Raw genomic sequence first — 18,736 nt, 5'->3', positions numbered from 1 at the left:
TTTTGAAAAAAACTTTGACACCCTGAAACTTGAACATGCAACATATGCCACAACAAATTTATCAAATCTATTATTTTCTATTTTACTTATGGTATATTAAAGTCTGCCTAAAAGAGTTCATGTATTGCTAGGGAATGTGAGCTTTGATATGGGCGGGCCGATGGTTTTCCACAGAGGATTGAGCTTTGTGTTGACCTCGGCCTGGGCCAATTCATAGGCCCACTAGCCAATATTGAACCACCAATTGGACATGAAGGCCTTTGGTCCACTTCGGTCCCCTCAGAAAAATCCTGGGTCTTTCGGCCTCCGACTCCATCTGAAACCAAAGACACCAAACTTCCTAGTGAAAACTCAATATGTTTGCACTTTGCACATACCCAAAACAGAGAGACCAATAAAAAAAAAGGGGGAAGGAATTTAGAATCTTAGATCATGTATTTTGGGCCCTCTTGTTTTCATGGATCCACGAGTGCTTGTAGTCTTGAAAAAACCCAGAATAAATTTCAGTGGTTGGGCCTCTATCTTGTCCTAGCTCTGCTGAAATATGATAGATACCCTTAGGACCTTAACCCATTCCCTGAAAATGGGCTGTCCCTAAAAAAGAGAGAGAGAGAGAGAGAGAGAGAGAGAGAGAGAAATAAAAAGAAAACACACTGAGGCTGAGTACATGATCGGGATTGAACAATGGAGTTACAGGTCCACGTTGAAATGTAATAGATTCCCATAATGTTGAGCCTTGAAAAATAGTACTGTAATTGGTTAAGTGGTCAAGCTTCAACTTCGTGGGCAGACCTTATTGGTCCCTTAACTCTCGGCTCAAAATTCCAAAAAAAGAAAAAGAAAAAAAAAAAAAAAAAAAAAAAAAAAAGAAGAAGGTAGCCTTTGCTTGGTCACCTCAACCTTTTGAAATAGAAGAAAATCGCACTCAACTCCAAAAAAAAAAGTTTGTCTTCCACCGGCCGAACAAAATCTGATGGAACCTTTATACAAAGTGTACCATAGTTGAAAGCATCAAATTTGGACTCAAATGCCATAAATGTACTACAAGTTACAACCTCACATCCTAAGCAATTCATATTGGAAACCAACCACTAATCAAAACATTTAAACCTTTCTATTTTCTACAACCTCCATGTCTATCATCTACCATTACACTTGTGGTCTCAATTAATATAGTACATTGTTTGTTACTATCATTTATGTTCAATCACTATGTGGACCTTTTATCGTACATTTTACCATCATGGTCTAGCTTTGGGGACCATAGATATTTTCGTGTGCACTACCACAACAAAGGGCCACACAGACACTACCACCTTATAATTTGATGGTAATGGTGACAATTGAGGTGGCATATTGAATATATATTGGAAAAAATGAGCCAAAAGTGGCTTTTCTTGCAGAGCCTTGAACAGGGACTTATGATGAAGTTGGCACAAATATATTTTTTCTGCATTGGCTATAAGTGAAAAATTAATCGAGGGGACCATGATGATGAGCATGAAATTATTTAATTTCCCCTTAATTTTGGTATAAAAGGTATATGAAAATGAGATGACAAAGGCAAAGCTTGAAAGAAAACCGAGATAGATACATCACGATCACATTTTTTGGGACACAGCACAATCACTCAAATACGACATATCAATGTGCCAAACAAAAATGCGTCTATGTGTTCAGCCTTGCCTGGGTTGCTTGCAGCCCTGGAAGGAAGAGGGGCCACTGTGGTGTTGTTATCATTACTCTTTTTACATTTTTCAACCATTTTTGAAAGGTGACAATGAAAGAGATTGAAGTTGATATATATATTACTCTTAATTTGCCTAGCCTAGCTCACTTGGACCATGCTAGGAATAACGCAGTACTAATTAATCTTTACTAATTCTAGTAGAACAACCTTGTCACATCTTGCTTGGATATATGTATATATATAACTAACTTGTGATTGGATTAAGGTTATGATCCTAGAATCATTGTTAATCTTATATATATACATATATGTATGGTTACGTGGGCACACTTTGACCTGAACTTTGTTGCAATCAAATCAATGCAGTCGTTTTCTTCAATTGTTTACTTTTAAATTGATACAATTAGATAAGAAAAAGATAATTGGGAAACAAGCACTGATATTTTTTTTTTTAAGGAGAAAAAGATAATTGAGTAAATAAATTTCGAAAGATTTCAATTTATCTAATATGAGATTAGAATGTAGTCCATTCAAAAAGAAAGAAGAAAAAGAGAGTCTGAGCCCTTAATATCGAGACATTCTACTTTGATGTGGTAGCTAGGCTGCTGCATTATCATATTGGCTGCCAATAATTTTACAGAGATGTAGAACAGTGGTGGTTCCCTACAACAGTCGTCGGTTATGTAGCTTTTCTTATGCAACTAGTATGAGTACGACAGTTTCCCTAAAAAACATAAAAAGAAAGAAACTTTATCAGGCATATGGCAGTGTCACGAGTCAATTGTGTCATGTTGTAGCTTGAAAATGAAAGACATGCATTTTTGATTTTGTTTTTGTTTTTGTTTTTTGTTTTGGAAAAGTAAGGAGATAGGATATATAGTATGATGATGTGAATCCATCTTCAATATCAAAGTTTATTTTTGAAATTTTTACATCTTTTAGGATTCAAACCAAGTGTATCCAAGCATGCACTTGCAGTATAAGTAATTTATTCCTATTATGATTAGCATAGAGTTGGTTTAGGTTTTTCTAAATAACTCCCCAATGGGTTTAATTTAGCAATTCTTAAGATTCATGAGATCCGTGAGGTCTTGTGCTTAAAACTCTTAACCAATATCTTGAGGTCACCTTTAAACCTCTCTATAATCACTTAGTGTGTATGGGATGAAAATTACAGTCTGCCTAGTTGTTCCAAGTGTTCTAAACAGTAACATAGGCGTTAACCAAAAATTTTTTTTCTACACATATCTTTTGATGTACAGTTTTTTTGTGAGAATATCTATTTAGTTTGTACTCTTATAGTTTTAACTCAACATTGCATGTCAACTTTTGTATCTCCAAATGATATGCAGAAACCTACTGGCATAGTTAACCTGCAGAATCAAATCTATATGGAAGAAAAGGCTGGTGTTAATGTTACATTATTCATATAAATCATATAACTAAATATTGAAAATTTTAGACAATTGAAAAAAGCTGTAAAAAACTAAAGTGAGTAAAATTTTATACAGGAATCTTTTTCTTTTTTGTTTCTAACTTCTTTTTGTGCTTTGGGTGCCCAATGCAATCATGAACAAACTAGATTCTGAATCTAGCTATCCACTACTTTATGACTAAAACGCAAAGGCTCAACCTCCTCCGGCGGGAAGCTCAGTTTTGTCTCTGTAAAAATTCTTGTATGCTGTAAAAGAAATCTAGATTTGCCTTAAACTCATCATCAACATTATCAAACCTGTCTTTTTTCCATTCTGAAAATGAATTATGATTTATGACTGAACTACATAAAATTAAGTTCGACCAATAATCCTAAAATGCATTCTTAATTTCTATGATTTTTTGTATTATTAAAGAATGATATAAATATATATATATATATATTTATATGACAATCATGCTTGACCAGCTTTAAGAAAAATAATGAAAAAAAAAAAAAATTCACAAGGAAAGTTGAATGTTTTTCAAAACATTATACCACCACCGTGATTACCCCCTATTGTTATCATTGTTAATACAATAACCAGTCCGTAACATCACCACCACCACCATTATCATTATAATGTTGTTATCATAATTGCATGTCATTATATATACCACCACCATCATCTCTACCACCTTCAGCACTATATCTTCCACCAAAATCAATGTATGATCATCATGGTATTAATCTCCATACGTATTAGGAAAATTCACATTATTTTTTACATACTTATTTCTACCATTTGCTCTCATTGTAGAGGTAGAGTTAAGATTTTAGTTTAGGGAGCAAGAAAATAAAGTTTTTTTTTTTTCAAAAAATTTACTTAATAAAAGTAAGAAAATAAATGAACAATTAAAAAAAGGCTTTAATTTTCATATAAATATAATGTAAATGTAAATTGAAATGGGATGGGAATTGGAAAGTTTTCTTATTAAGCAATGATCCATAGGGAAATATAAAAATCCTCGTAGATTGATACAAATTTATTTTAGGATTCTATAGAGACTTATTATAATCATATTATGTTTAAGTTTATTCATAATCTCAACTTTGTAATTATAATAAATAAATATGCCTATATTTTATACAATTAAAAGACAAACAAAAAATAACCAATTGAATTTCATTATTTAGGAGTATACTTGGAAAAAAAAAATTAATATAAAGTATTAAAAGCACATACCAATAAATTTGAAAATTTTCAAAAGATCCTCGGTTTCTTTTAAGAAATTTTGCAATACCAAATACTTTTGTTCCTATTGCAGTGAATTTTGATTCTAATTGATCATAATCTAGAAAAAACAATTAAATTTAGTAATTTATCCCATATTACTTTTTGAAAAAAATATAGGACCTAAACTATTTAAGAGAAAATTTTCATCTTCATTTTCATTCATTCTCTTTTTAATTAAAAAAAAAAAGAAAAAAAATTGTGAGTTTGAATTATGATCAGAGACAAAAAGGGGAAATATTTGCATTAGAGCCTAAGGAGGGCAATTCTTGTGTAACAACTCAAGGGTAAATTTGTACTTGAATAAGGGTTAAACATTTCTTTAGACTCTCAAAGCCAAATTATTTAGTACACTATTGCATACAATGATGACCTCACAATAAATGAGATCTACACATCCATGAACTCTTTTATCGTAAGGTACTCATAGTATATAACGAGTACATAAGATAACGTCTCTTCTCTCTCTTACTTTATCTTTGCCCTTATAATAAGTGCATAAGATACCGTGTCCTCTCTCCTTCTTTAACTCTGCCCTCGTAATGAGTGCAAAAAATACCATGTCCTCTCTCCCACTTTAGCTCTGCCCTTTCATCAATTATTCTAGGACCAAAACCTTAACAATATCATTTCTCACAACAATCTTATGTGATAGATTATGATTGATTGTTTGTCACCTTCACATATATGTAATACTTTTTCTCTATCACTCATAATAAACCACATAAGATAATATGAAAAATAGTGTGGTTGTACACTTATTCTATTTTTTTTTTTTTGGGTGCATCTTCACATTGTCAATCTTATTGTCACCAATATCATTATTTGAACATTTATCATTGCTACCAACACCATCGTTATCAAGGAAATTTAACTGATTCAATTAATATGACATTTAACAGACTCTTGATTAAACCCTAACAATACTATAGCTTAACCCAGCTTGGAGGACAAAGAACCAAGAAGGAGAGAAATGACTTCATTCAATTCAGTAAGGAGGTTTCGTCTTTTACCTCAAGGAGCTGTAAATTGTACGGTTTTAACACATATGTCCTAGATTTGGGGGGTAAAAGAGAACTGAGGTTCTAAATGGAGATATTTTGTCACTTCCACGCACTTTAACAAACAACGAAAAAGAGGGGTCGAAATCTCTTTTTCGAAGATTTTTGGCAAATGACATTTCCAGTCTTCCAAATCCCAGTGACAATTCATTTTTTGGTGTGTGTGTGTGCATATTTTCCACTAGGGGGGCAGTATCTTTGATACTAGATTAAAGGCCATTTTGCATGTGGTAAATTTCTCACATACAAACAAAAGGGAGAGATTATGAGAGACAGAGAAGGAAAAAAAAAAAACAAAGATAAAGAAAACTAACAGCTCATTGCAAATACAATTTTTTCCATAATTGTTGATATGCTTTAACTCTTATTCATGCATAACAAAAGTGGTGTCCATTAATGGACCTATGTGAAAATAATATTATTTTTATCACAAGAAGTTAGGTTGATAGTTATAAAAAATATTGTATTTGTAGCATTACTAAAATTATAAATTCCAGCCAAAAATAAATAAAAGATAATCACAATTAGTGATGCACAAGATCTACCTTTAACATTGCCAAGAGTCTTGAAACTCATGGTGTACTTCTTGGTATTTTCAACAGAAATATCTAAAGTTAAAATTCCCCAATCCAATTATCAAATTTTCACTCACAGGTATTTAATATCAAAAGATTCCTTAAGCAGTACATATTCTCACTCAAAGGTAGCTTTTAGTGACTGCTCTTCTTAAATTTTTACTAGGAGGGTACTAAGTAAATATGTCATTGTTAAAGTAAACCAAAAAAAAAAAAAAAAAAAAAAAAAAAAAAATGATCTTTATCTTTCTTTTTGGAATGTTAAAACAAAAAAAAAAAAAAAAAAAGAAAAAGAAAAATGATCTTTATCTTTCTTTTTGGAATGTTACCATTTTTCTTCTTCTTCTTTATTAAGGGGGGAAAAATATCAAAGCGTAGGCTTCATTTTGCAATTTGAAATTTAAGTACTTAAATTTGTCTATACAAATTAATGTGTGAATTCTACACACAAAAAGAAAACTTTGAGAGAGAGAGAGAGAGAGAGAGAATGGTATTGTTTACGGAATGATAAAACTATTACCAGTTTTACTAAAATAATTCTTATAAAAAAACATAATAACAAATGTGATTGGTGTCACATCAATAGCATTATAAATAAATAATTTTTTAAAAGCTTAAAATTGACAAATCAATTTATAAGGCTTATATAGCAAAACATTGTAATAACCCTAGCATTATTCATGGCATAAATAACCCATATAAATCTAGAGAGTCTTGACTATCTAGGTGAACAAGGAGAAGATCAATCACCACATATGATAATGAACACATTTTTTCTGATGCAACTACCTTAAAGCCTTTGTTTTCCTGAAGACAGCAAATCAAAATTGAAAAGTTGAAAAAGAAAGATCTATTCATTAGTGGTTTCTCTACCCAGAAAATCTTATCTCTTTGGTCTCTTCATTTTTGGTTTTCAAAAAATCTAGTCACAATTAAATCAAGAAAAAATTTGTGACATTCAACACAATATGTGACACTTCTCTTTAATTAACTATTACTTGTGATGTGTCCGATCAATTCCAGGAACAGACTATAATTGGACACTTAATAAACAGAGAAAACTCAACAAAAAGTTTTGCTCAACAATATGTGCATATCCCATACTAGTGATCTATGGCTAATCACAAAATCATCACAGATAATATTTCAAGTATTTGAACTTTGATGTACAGTGCTTTGATGCTGTCTAATCACAAAGCTTCAATCTGAATTGCTTACACATTGGCCATGCTATAAAATCTAGATTCACAATTCCACTCATTCATCATCAATGTGGGAAATTTAAAAAATTTCATTCATATTTAGTACACAAAACCCATGCTTTTAAGGCATGAACTGGTTAATCGGCAGACTTACCCTCCTTTTGAGAAGCTGATTTTCCAACTCCAACTTATGGAGAGGGGAACTTATCATTGTACCAAGGTCCAACCTCAAATTTTCATACCCGAAAATCTTAAACTTAAGTTTATTGCAGCAATGTGAAAAAAGCTGTAGAAGTGATGCAACTGTGTCAAGATGTTGATTAATAACTCAGATATTAGGTAAAAATGCACAATAGACTAATAAGAGAACACAATTCAAGATTCTGACCACATGTTTTTGTGAATATAAGTAAAACATTATCCAATAGACTAAAGAGGAACATAAATAGTTACAATAGCATTATTTCATGTGCATACAAATTTCTTCGTAGTAAAAAGGATTTGCTATGATCTCTTTGTACTCGCTAACATTGGTTTTTTCTCACTCAATGTACTTGTGGACCTCCGTTAGAAGGAATGATATTCGTCTCCCTCCTTTTCAATTGTCAAAATGATATAACAGCTTTTGTCACTAACTGCCCCCACATGACATGGCTTAAGATTCTTCTTCAGTTCCATGGCTAATAAATAGAAAAAGTCGGTTCAAAATTCACTCATCATTTCTACAGTACATTTAACCTGGTTAGGTTGAAAAACAACTACTTTCCCTGCAGCAACTAAATGCGACTCCAAGGTAAAACAAAAATTTCATGGTTATTACTAGAAGCATTGTTATAGAATAATTTCAAATATCATTCTACAGTTAAGTGGCTCTCTTAATTCTCTAAGACACCCATTTTCCAAAAAAACTAGATGGTATATATAACTATAGAGCACTGTTTATTACACACAAAGTGAGTTTTTATAAGAGAGTAAGAGTGTCTTTGAATGTCGTTTTGTCACTAAAAGTTTATTCTTCTATTTGTTGAAAGTTTGTCAAAATAGAGTTGTATTGAGAAAAATGAATAGGGGTGTGCATGGGTCGGGTTGAAGGGATTTTTTGATCCAACCCACCATGGTGGGTCAAAAAAAATTCAACCCAACCCACATGGCTCGGGTTGGGTCTGATTGAACTCATGGGTTTGACAAATTATTATTATTATTATTATTATTATTATTATTATTAAATATATTATTATTAGTATACATTATATATTTATATAATATTATATATAAGCACTTATAGTATATAATATTATTATTAGTATATATTAAATTTACAACTGATTTAAAAAAAAATTTATTAAATATATAATATATTTTAAATATATATTAAATATGAGTGGGTCAGGTCGAGTCGGGTCGGGTTTGACGGGTTTCTAATTTTATGACCTACACCAACTCGACCCGCTATAAAAAAATTTTTTGTGACCCAACCCAACCCACCAAGCCTTAAAAACTGACCCAACTAACCGGTCGGATTTGACAGGTCGGTGAGTTTTCTGCACACCCCTAAAAATGAAGTTTTAAAAATTGTACATATATAAACAAATGAACTTTCAAAAGAAAAGGTCTAAAACCAAATAGATACGAACAACATCAAATATTTCACCTTAAGACTAGAGTTTGTTTAAAATTTATACTAGGTTAAATGCATTTATAACAATAATAATAGCAATTAAGACTTAGTTTTCAATTTAAGTTTAGTTAAAAACATTTACAACAATGACAATGAAATCTTAGTTCCAAAATTTCAAATCTTACAACAACAACAATCAAATCTTAATATCAAAAAGGGTCGCTAATGAGTGCCCTAAGGGCACTCATTAATAATCCATTTTAAGAAAATTTTGATACCACTTTTATGAGAAATGAAAAAAACTGTCAAAATATTAATTTTTTTTTTTATTTTTCATAAAAACTTTCTTTAAATAGATTATTAACCAGTACCCTAAATGCACTCGTTAGCATTTCCCTATCAAAAATTCAGGATTAGTTTAAAACATTTACAACTAAAGATCAAAATAATATTAAAATTCACTCTTCACTGAAGTTGCTTCCCAACCGACAATATCAAACAATCAACCTTGAACCCATACATAATCATTGCTATGTAAACTAAATACCAGTAGCTATAATCATTATGATCCTTTATATTTCTGAGTTACAGCTAAGGCTTTATGTTGTTTTATGGCATCTTTTGTTTTACATGTGGTACAACCTGACGTGCATAGACTCTCTGAAACTAGTCAGTCACATCTATGCAATATTGCTTCATTATAACCTTCATGCATATTGAAACAAAACCCAAAATCTCATAGAATACTCTAGAACTAGAAAGGTTGAAATGCCTATCTCTGTTTAAAGCCACTGCAATAAACCTTATTAATGATCGATGAATCTAAAGATAATCAAAGTGCAAGCTCAGAAAAACAGCTATATCAGAATATTCTATAAGGTTTATTTCAATTGTCAAAAACCTTGTAACTCTCTTATTCCTATGAACGTAAACTAAGTAACAAAATGCATTTCATAATTTATGACATTGTTCTTTAAATAATAATATTTTACGAAAGTTGTATTTTACCTCAAGATAAAGAAAAATTTAGAGATACTACCTCGTTGGTATTTCAGATGTCTTATTAACATGAAATATAAACCATTATTGTCAATTCCATGAGATTGAGTAACATTACTTGGTTCTTCTTATAAAGAAAACCTAGATTCAAATATCTCATTCTTTCACTTGTTGTAAGGGAAAAAAAGAAGGCCGGGGTTATTCCATCCAGCTAGGTCTATCCTGAAGTTCAGTCATGAAATTTTTTTCCATTTGATTGATACACAAGTGCAGCATTACAGCTGGGTGATTCTGATTGTTGGTAAAAAAAAAGAGGAAAGAGTACTTAAAGGACAAGAAGATAACAGGCCAAGGAGTAGCTCTCAAGGATTCACTAAAACAAAAGAAAGAGTACTTAAACGGACAACAAGAAAACAGGCCAAGGAATAGGCCTCAAGGATTCACTAAAAATGTCAAGAGTCAAATAAATCTAACGAGTGAAAAGAGGATGAATATAAGGACAACAAAATCTAACTATTTACGACTCAAGTGAAATTTCTGTCATTTTTGGAGGTTGAGGGGTGAGGAGGGGACGTTGGGGATTCGATTTGAGTTAGCAAAATTACAGAAACAACTAATTTTTCTACTATAATTGCTTGCCTTCAAATTATAGGATTCTTCCTAAAACCTACATGTTTCTATAAGGGAGACACAAAGGAAATATAATTAAAGAAGAAATGGGTAGGAGATAACTCCATGGATGCTCCTTCAATTGGAAATGATTACAAATAATATTTCTCAATACTGTGGTAGTGAACACAACCATTCAATGTGACATCGATCGTTCTAGTTCCTAGGGAAGCTCCAAGCTTCAAAACTGTTTATCCAACACAGACAAGAATTCCCCAAAAAATAACTACTGTATTTTAATGGAAAACACTATTTTTGTCAGGGATAATAAAACCCTACACTTAAATTGATATTAATTAGATTTATAGCCCTTAAAAAAAAAAAAAAAAAAAAAAAAAAAATAACTACTGTATTTTAATGGAAAACACTATTTTTGTCAGGGATAATAAAACCCTACACTTAAATTGATATTAATTAGATTTATAGCCCTTAAAAAAAAAAAAAAAAAAAAAAAAACATAGCAGCAAGACAAATGCGCATATATTGCTCCAAAAAGTGTAGTGAGATAAGAGCAAAGTTTACCTCACTCACCTTTCTTCTTTGCATTTTCATAATAACTTCCTTGATTCCTGTAAATGAACAGTAATAAAGTAGAAAAAAAAAAAAAATTACGAGGCAAAAGAATCAAATAAGTGCTACAATAGCATAGCCATCAATAATCACATATTAGATAAAAACAAAATAGTACACATGGGAAAGCGGATTGAAATTAATTAGTTTACCTTTAACAAACAAAGCTGCAAAATCAAGATCCTGCTTTGAGGTTTGTAGTCATTTATTGGCTGATGCAGCATCATCAAGATTCTCAATTCCAAAGCATATGCAGAGAGAGATTAATCAGATTGTTGCTTCTGTGCTTTGGCACTGTGAATCTCAATGATGCTGCATCCGCAAATAACGACTGTGGATTAATCTGTGAATAATAGAGAGGAATATAATAACAATAATCAAATCTAAAATCCTAGTCTTAAAATTTTGGGGTCGAATGACTATGAATGATAACAGAAAGTAATCAAAGATTAAAAAAATGGAAGAAAGAGAATAGGCAAAAGAGAAAAAAAGAATATTGAAGTCATTTTTTGATTCCAAGGTCATATGAGTAGGTTTTCCACGAAATTTGGGCTCACGCGGTATATAACAATTGGTTGGAAAAGACAGTCTAATGACCAAAGGAACCCTAGTGCAAAATATGAAGTGGAAGGGAATTTTTCTTTTAGTTTTATGGAGATCAAATAATCTGAGCCGCACGGCCAAAACAGTGGGATCAAAGAGATATATATATATATATATATATAATCACACAAAACCAACAACTCCAACTACTTTTCCTATGTGTAATTCAGGGTGTTTGAGCTTGTGGGTCGGATTTTCCGGTGGCATCTAAACCAAAACAACCCTCAAAATAACCTTAGGCCATGAAAATAGAACATGGGTTATGAATGACAAAATGAATAACACTAGCAAATCGAGAAAAAAAGAAGAGGATCTAGAAATTCAAAAGTATAAAACAAAAGAAAACTCTATAGTTGTGAAAGAAAAAGAAGATGGACAAGTTAAGATCTAGTCTTGTTTGAGACTCAAAAAACTCTCACAGAGAGAGAGAGAGAGAGAGAGAGAGAGGTATGAAACTGAGAAGAGTAGGTGAGGAAGGGTTTAGTCGAGGTGCTGTATATATATAGGACACACACGCACAAGCGTCAAATTGTGGGGGCTCTAAGAAATACTAAAAACGACGTCATTTTTGTGGGAATCTTATGTGTGCATGGAACAGAACTTATATATGTGCATTGTGCAGCCTAGCTAAGGCTCAGGTTACTTATAGTGGAGGGCGTACTATTGATCTGCATGTGGAGGAGTTTCAAATATTAAAAATTTTAGATCTTGTTTTTGGGGAAAAGTAAATTTGGGATCTTATCCTAGATTCACATGGCTTAAGGGGCCTGAGATCAAAAAGTATTTAAGGATTTTTCTGTCATTGGTCATACAATTATTATAATATAGTAATAACAACAATATACTATTATTAAGTATTAACAACATCAAATTTGTGGCGGGGTGTGTTTAAGGAATGTTTTCTTTTATATGTAGCCCATGAGGCGAGTTTTCTGTATAAAAATTCTTCAATCGTGGGGGCATGCTTGTTACTTTGTAATTGGAATTATGTTTGAAGAAAAATGAGATTGAATATGGTTACTCTTTTTTTCACTTACAGTAAGCGAGGGGAAGGAATTCAAACCTCCAAAGGTAATAAAATTGTTAGAGTGAAAATAATAATGGTAACAATACGATAAATATAGTGTCAATAGTCTTACAATTTGGTTGCAGAAAAGCCTTGTAACTCAATAGCGCTACCTAGGTCTCTCTGGGTAGAAAACTTGAGTTTTAATCCATTTCCTTCAGTGGTAGAAAGAGGGGAGCCAAGGAGGCCATGCCCCCTAGCTTTTGACCCCTCCCTCTTCCCTTCTATATATATATATTTCATAGAAAATAAAAAATTATATATACAATTTAATTAATTAATGGCTCCTCTTAAATTATCTTTTGAAAAAAAAAATGTATTACATTTACGTAAATGATTGAATTTCAAAATTTTTACCAAACCGTCAATGATGGGTTGGAAAATTTTCAAACCATCACTAACGTACCAACCTCTAGCTACAATCCTAGGTTGTTTGAAAATATAGGTGATTTCGAGTCGGTAGGTTGTGTAGGATGAAGATATATTTGCTTAGATTGGACATTCTTTAATTGGGCCATAAAATATAACCTTTTAGTGTATTTTTAATGGGCATTCATTCAATAATTCTTTGTTTTCTCTCTTATAAAAAATAAAAATAAAGAAAAAAATATTTTAAAAAATGACAACTGTGGAGACCAGATAGTCAGAAGATACTGGTGAAACTGTGTATTCTGGGCCTATGGCCTAATCCGAGGATAGTAACATGTCTGAGGATTGCCAAGCAATGCTATTATTGGAAGGGTAGAAGAGGAAGGGACAAGGATTGTACATAATAGTCCAAAAGATGTTCGAGAATAAAATTCATATCGGAGGTCGGGATACGAGATCAATAGGAATGCCTTACCATCCTAAACATCCTACAAGGTCGCATCACGATTAGAAGTCCGACGCTGGATAGGAAAGGAGTAGAGAAAGGCAACAAATATCTACAAAAGCTGCTACCTCCACATTAAATGCACTGTACCAACTCTCTAGCCGTATTAATGTGGAGATGATACCTGAACAGTATATTTCAGCCTTACAGCTACTAGCTAGAGATGGATAGAAGGTGCTGATGGGACAAGTATCAAGACTGACCATTTTGGATGCACGTGGCAAATGGACATGGGGAGGAAGGAGAGTATATAAGGGGAAGATGGTGCCCAAAAAAAGGGGGATTGGAAGAAAATTCATGAGAGAAAGATTGTAACATCTTAGAACAAAGCTTGTAATCAAATTTGAGAAGAATATATAAGAATAGACCACCTCGGATCTTGCCAAGGACAAGTTGTCTTCAGTACAAACCTTTTTTCTGTTCAATATCTTAATACTTAGATCCCTTGTAGTGTCCATTGGATTAACTAAGACTCAGTATTCAACTCATTCTCTACAAATTCATTGTTTTAGGCCTATGTCCATCCACATAGTGGGCTTGGAATCCAAATCTGGTCCTTACAACAACTAAGATTTTAAATACTAGTACTTCTTTTTTTTAATCTTTATATATATATATATATATATAGGGTAAAATTGCTTAACTCATGTCACCTTCCACACTATATCTGAGTAGGTCGAAGTTTGGGCGAGTTTGCAAGTCAAGTTGGTTTTTGGCATAGTTCGAAATTTGATTAATATCAAATAAATGATGGTTCATATAACTTACAAATTGACTAGATGAAAAATAAAAGTTTTAATTATGTAAACCGTAACTCAATGTAAGAAAATAACATATGTTAAACAATGTTACAAACATACTTTGTGTGTGTACACGGGTCAAGTTGGGCAAGTTGAGAGTTTAGAGGCTGTTTGGATAGGCAATTCTCATGACTCAATTCTCAGTTTTCATAACTCAATTCTCAAAAATGGTGGGACTCATAGCAAAATACTCGTTTGCCTGCACTAATACTCTATTTCCATAACTCTGTTTCCAATACTCAATTCTCTACTTTTTGAGTTATGAGTTATGGAAACTGAAAACAACTTTTGACTGTTTTTAGTTTCCAATTCTCATAACTCAATGACATTTTTGTAATTAAACATACAAGGGGACCCACTATCATAACTTCAGCCACCTTTTCAACTTTTTTTTCCTTTCTTCCTGGGTTCAGTCTTCTCCACTCCTCTGGGTTTCCTCTTTTTTTTTTTTCTCCTTTCTTCTTCAGTGGGTTCAGTCTTCTATCTGAACTTTTTTTTTCTTCTTCTTTCACTAGGTTCGATCTTCTCCTTTTTTTTTTTTTTTTCTTTCCTCCTGGGTTCGGTCTTCTCCACTCCTCTGGGTTTCCTTTTTTTTTTTTTTTTCTTTTTTTTTCCTTTCTTCTTCAGTGGGTTCGGTCTTGTATCTGAACTCTTTTTTTTCTTTCTTCTTTCACTGGGTTCGGTTCGGTCTTCTCCGGGTTTTTTTTTTTTTTTTTTTCTCCAGTGAGTTCAGGTTTCTAGGTACTGAAAAAAAAAAAAAAAAAAAAAAAAAAAAAAAAAAAGCTGCACCAGTGATAGTTATGGGACCTACAAATAGTGTGAAAAATATTGAGTGATGGAAAGTGAGTGATGGTGTCAAACGGGTGTAAAAAATTAAGTGATGAGTGATGGAAATTGAGAGACCAAAAAAAGGTGGCCAAACAGCCTCTTAAATTCCTAACCTAAATTCCCTTGATGGGTTGAGAGAATTCTAAACTATCAACCTCTACAACTAGTAGGTCGATTAAAAATATAGTTAGTTTCAACTTGACTGTTTGCGCAGGTTGGGCAGGCAAGTTACTGGGTTTTTTCACAACCTTTTTATGTATACAAAAGCTTATTATTTGGATTAAAAATTTCTTGATATAATTAACTTCTTCTTGAAAAATTTCTACCTCTACAATACATCTTACCTCTCTTGGTTAAAAAAAAAAAAAAAATAAAAACAGCAAACCCTTTCTTTTTGCCCGGTATGTTGACCATTATTCATGATTGCTCCTTCTCTCCTTATAGTTTTTTTTTTTTTTTTTTTTTTTTTTTCCTTTTTTGGGGGGCAAAAGTTAAACCTATAACTTACCAATTCTACAGAAACCTTGCTTGTTTAAAACAAACCTATTATTCCTAGCTTACCTGCGCGGTCACTGTTTACTGCTTCGGCCAACCTTTGAACAATGATGTTACAGTTAGGAACAGTTCTTAAGTGGACAAAGTGGGTTACAGAATGACATGGAAGCCTTACACTTTGCTGTAGTTTATAATTTGCGTTGACAAAGAAACAAGTAGTCGAACATATACGAAATGAAAATTATATTCCTTTTCCACTAAGCAATTGTACAAGCTTTGGCAATTTGATACTTTGTATCTGTAACTTATTTTCAAAAAAAAAAAAAAAAAAAAAAGTACGCTACTGCTCTATGATGGGATTGTCCAACTTATTTTCCTTTTTGTCCATATTTTGAATTAGGGCTGTTGTGTTGTTTTCAAAGAATACTATTTTTCATTTGAGTTAAGACCTCAAACATCACGAAGATATTAAGCTCTACTAGTTAGGTTCAACTAGAAAATGAAAAGAGTGATTTATTCTAGTAAACAACATAATTTGGTCATTCAAACAAACTATTTAAGCTGGCAAACTGCAAGGTTTAACAATTAGTATACGCAAAGTCAGGATTAGGTAATTATGAATTCCGTACATTTTATCCACTAAACCTGGCTTAGTTTACACCCTAAATATGATTACTAAAATCCCCGTTGTCCTTCACTTTCACATTATGGTTAAAAGTGGATTCTAATTAATGTCATATCTGTCCCATAATTAATCTTATCTCTTAATTAATCTCCTGATATGATGCAATACCTATTGTTTACAATATGATCCTATAGGGGAATCTCTTCCATTAGAAGATTGTGGATTGTGGTTATATTTTTCACCTGATTGACCTGCACTCAAGGTCTACACTGAAGAGAAATTAAAAAGTTCCATCGCATAATTAGGCTGATGCAACACTTTCTTGTCGCTTCTCTAGCAGAAACTGTTTATGTTCAACCCTGTTTAACTTTGTCACTTGTCTCTAGCATACCTGTCAGATGAAGTTTTCATTAGCATTAGTAATTGATGAGATTATGAACCTAACGCAATGATAATGATTAGAGTGCAATATTTGAGAAAGAGAGATGAACCACCCATTATCATAATTTTCATTATCCCTGCCGCCATAACCACTAATGTTTGTCACGGTCAATGTCATCAAATTTTTTTCTACTTTCATTATCATCCAAATCATGAATTTGTAATCAACTAATCGAAACTTTTTTTCATAATTAACATCAACTTGTCACAGAAACCATCATTTACCTAAAATAATATATTATTGTTAGGATTTTTACTCCTCTTGCAGATCATCAAAAATGGAATTGGTGAGCCAAGAGAATTAAGGGACTAAAAGTTACTAATTAAATAGCCTATGCTAATTGAAAACAATTACTTTTTTTAGATTGTAAATAAAAGCAAGATTTTATTCTATGCTGAACCCAACAACCATCTGATCCATACAACAAGACAAAAAGTAAAAGGGAAACTTTACTTGACCTCCAAATTTGTCAACAACCATTTCACCCTTTGTGTTTATGCAAGCCCTATTGTCTGGTAGTATGGAGTTGATGCAACATTGTTTGAATCAAAATCAATCTAAATCAAGTTCTTGAAATCTTCAAAGTTTATTTAAGGTAGGGTCTAATCATCTCTATCTCCACCAATGTCTGTCGTGTACTAGTTATATTGCCTTTAACCTGTAATTAAGCTAAGTCCGAAACCACTTAAACCCATATTTTAATTCAACAAACATCTTGGAGTTCTAGCCAGATGAAATTGGGATCTATATATATGAGCTAATGATCACTTAGTTAACCTAAGGAGATTGGAGAATCCTAGGCCTATTCTTCACAACTGCATTATTGGCATGACACATAGCTTGGCAAAATTTCAATCGCAAATATAATTTAATTTCACATTTTTGCGCAGCATTATTTGCAAGGAAGGTGACAAATCCTTCCTCAAAAAAAAAAAAAAAAAAAAAAAAAAAAAAAAAAAAAAAAAAAAAAAAAAAAAAAAAAAAAAAAAATTTTTTTCATAATTTTTCATTATCATCCAAATCATGAATTTGTAATCAAAAATCGAAACTTTTTTTCATAATTAACATCAACTTGTCACAGAAACCATCATTTACCTAAAATAATATATTATTGTTTAGGATTTTTACTCCTCTTGCAGATCATCAAAAATGGAATTGGTGAGCCAAGAGAATTAAGGGACTAAAAGTTACTAATTAAATAGCCTATGCTAATTGAAAACAATTACTTTTTAGATTGTAAATAAAAGCAAGTTTATTCTATGCTGAACCAACAACCATCTGATCCATACAACAAGACAAAAAGTAAAAGGGAAACTTTACTTGACCTCCAAATTTGTCAACAACTTTCACCCTTTGTGTTTATGCAAGCCCTATTGTCTGGTAGTATGGAGTTGATGCAACATTGTTTGAATCGAAAATCAATCTAAATCAAGTTCTTGAATCTTCAAAGTTTATTTAAGGTTTTAACATGGGTCTAATGTTCATCTGTATCTCCACACAATGTCTGTCGTGTACTATAGTTATTTGCCTTTAACCTGTAATTAAGCTAAGTCCGAAACCATTAAACCCATATTTATAATTCAACAAACATCTTGGAGTTCTAGCCAGATGAAATTGGATCTATATATATGAGCTAATGATCACTTAGTTAACCTAAGGAGATTGGAGAATCCTAGGCCTATTCTTCACAACTGCATTATTGGCATGACACATAGCTTGGCAAAATTTCAATCGCAAATATAATTTAATTTCACATTTTTGCGCAGCATTATTTGCAAGGAAGGTGACAAATCCTTCCTCAAAAAAAAAAAAAAAAAAAAAAAAAAAAAAAAAAAAAAAAAGAAGAAGGAAGAAGGAAGGTGACAAGTCATGGGTTTGACAAATGAAACGCCTTCTAAATAGAAAAGAATG

At 32.1% G+C, this 18,736-nt stretch overlaps 1 long non-coding RNA gene across 2 annotated transcripts; it reads right to left on the bottom strand.

Moving 5' to 3' along the window:
• Positions 1 to 7,540: 7,540 nt before the first annotated feature.
• Positions 7,541 to 12,943, bottom strand: LOC136061836 (uncharacterized). Of its 2 annotated transcripts, XR_010623700.1 has the most exons (4): positions 12,835 to 12,943; positions 11,245 to 11,404; positions 11,045 to 11,091; positions 7,541 to 7,958 (listed from the first exon to the last, which is right to left on the bottom strand). It is a non-coding gene; the product is annotated as an uncharacterized LOC136061836 (long non-coding RNA). The 2 variants fall into 2 exon arrangements; XR_010623699.1 differs by lacking the exon at positions 12,835 to 12,943 and having other exon boundaries at positions 11,245 to 12,573.
• Between the last annotated feature and the right edge of the window lie 5,793 nt (positions 12,944 to 18,736).

The sequence above is a fragment of the Quercus suber genome, unplaced genomic scaffold, assembly GCF_002906115.3.
Source record: "Quercus suber isolate HL8 unplaced genomic scaffold, Cork oak 2.0 scaffold_356, whole genome shotgun sequence".
In the NCBI taxonomy this organism is placed as follows: Eukaryota; Viridiplantae; Streptophyta; class Magnoliopsida; order Fagales; family Fagaceae; genus Quercus; species Quercus suber.
Note: the sequence above shows the minus strand (reverse complement) of the source record. Positions and strands in the feature narration are given on the sequence as shown.